Genomic DNA, 1,851 nt, shown 5'->3' on the forward strand with positions numbered 1-1,851 from the left:
TCAATCACTTCTGATTTCTACACCCATTCTAAACGCAGCTCAATTATAACTTCTTCTCACAAATAGTCTTCTTCATACCAATTTCAGCTGAGTTAGCTGTTGTTCATCTCTACCTCTAGGATTCTCTGTATTTCCTTCAATGTTTAATGCTGTGTGTTGCACTTAAAAGAACTTATCTCTTTTTAAATTAATCTTTTCTTCTCTTATAGTTTTTGCACCTTGAGCATAGGGACAATTTTTTTACTTCTCTTTCTATCCCTAGGGTCTATGTAGTGTCTATTACACAGTTCATGCCCAGTTCCTCATAAGTGATTAAAGAGTAGGATGTCATTCTTTTGGTTTCTAGAACAGTATTCTTTACACTACATCTAAATAAAAATTGACTGATTGATTAAAAAGGAGGTATATCAGTAATCAACAGTGACTTGTAAAACATGAGGTTGTTCTTTACACTATACAGAGACGTAACTGTACAAATTTCCCATTATTCCAAAGACCTGATAATTGGAACTATGTTCCAAGAACTGATTTAATTACTATTTAATTGTGCCCTAAGTATTAAGTTATTCATTCAAGTATTTATATATGCTGGCTTCTTACTACTGGTTAAAGTTTGAGATGCCCCTTCTACCTAGATTAACTTACCGAGGTTCATTTTCAGATTCAACTGCAAGTTATAATAATTTCTGCACTCCCAGGAGTCTGATTCCATGACTCTCATCCAGAGAATTCCTCAGCTGACTTGCAGGTTTGTCTAGAAATGTCTGGTCCTTGAGAACACCCTCAATTGTCTGTAAAGACACAGATGAAACACTTTGAGGAATTCTCTCGTTCCACACCACCCCATCTTCTCCCATCCTCTTTCATTTGACAATGAAATGTGAGGGTCAGTGAGTCTGATAAATCATGTTTAGATTCACTGGAAATTTGCAACATTTTTATTTCCAGATTTCATGCCATAAGACCAACTTACAGGGCAAACTACTTTAGAGTAAAGATATTTGGGGTCTAAATAATGAAACCCATCCAAGTAGACACCAAGATGTACTCATAACACATAACTGTAAAACAAATAGAAACCACCTGCAAAGAGCCCACTAAACTCCAGAAATTAATTTGTACATAAATTTGTTTAGAACTCAAAGTTTATTTTCCCAGCCAAGCTATGTTATACATCATGAATACCTGCTTTTAATAGGTATTTAATGTCCTTTAGTTTAACTCTGATAGAATCAAAGAATTCTTTTGCACATCTAATAGTATTTATGTGTACAACAATGTAAATCCAACTTCCAGTGAGTAAAGTATCTGATTTTTCCACAACCCTTGCAGAGGTTGAAACCATGTTTGAGGAGGATGAGGAGGAAACCCCCAAGACAGGGCAAAGGGGAGTTTGCTAGAGCTCTAGACTGCTGGGCTGTAGAAGCTGTTTCCTGCAGCTAGTCACATCTCAGCTGGGCACTTGTACTTCAGGAGGCGGAGCATAAAGTTAAAAGGAAATTCCACAGCATCAGACAGACCCAAACCGAAGGACATTCCACAAGATAACTGGCTTGTATTCATCAAAAATATCATGAAAGACAAAGACGAAAGACATGTTAACTGAATGCAACATGCGATCCAGGATTTTCTTTTGGTATAAAGAACATTACTGAGACAATCAGGGAAGTAAATGAGATCTATAAACTAGATAAAAGTACTATATCAATGTTAATTCCTGATTTTGACAATGCTAATATGATTATATTATATAAGAGAGTGTCCATGTTTTTAGGAAATAAGCACTGAAATATTTAAGGGTAAAGAGGCATCATGTTTGTAACTTATCCTCAAACATTTCTTGAGAAATTA

General features: G+C 35.5%; 1 long non-coding RNA gene across 1 annotated transcript in view; it reads right to left on the minus strand.

Moving 5' to 3' along the window:
* Positions 1–1,851, minus strand: part of LOC112470957 — an 86,738-nt gene that overhangs the window by 40,661 nt on the left and 44,226 nt on the right. The window contains exon 2 of the long non-coding RNA XR_003043095.1: positions 646–791. This is a non-coding gene — a long non-coding RNA (uncharacterized LOC112470957). The remainder of the gene's footprint in view (positions 1–645; positions 792–1,851) is intronic.

This window comes from Pteropus alecto, unplaced genomic scaffold (assembly GCF_000325575.1).
Source record: "Pteropus alecto unplaced genomic scaffold, ASM32557v1 scaffold45, whole genome shotgun sequence".
NCBI classification, from domain to species: domain Eukaryota; kingdom Metazoa; phylum Chordata; class Mammalia; order Chiroptera; family Pteropodidae; genus Pteropus; species Pteropus alecto.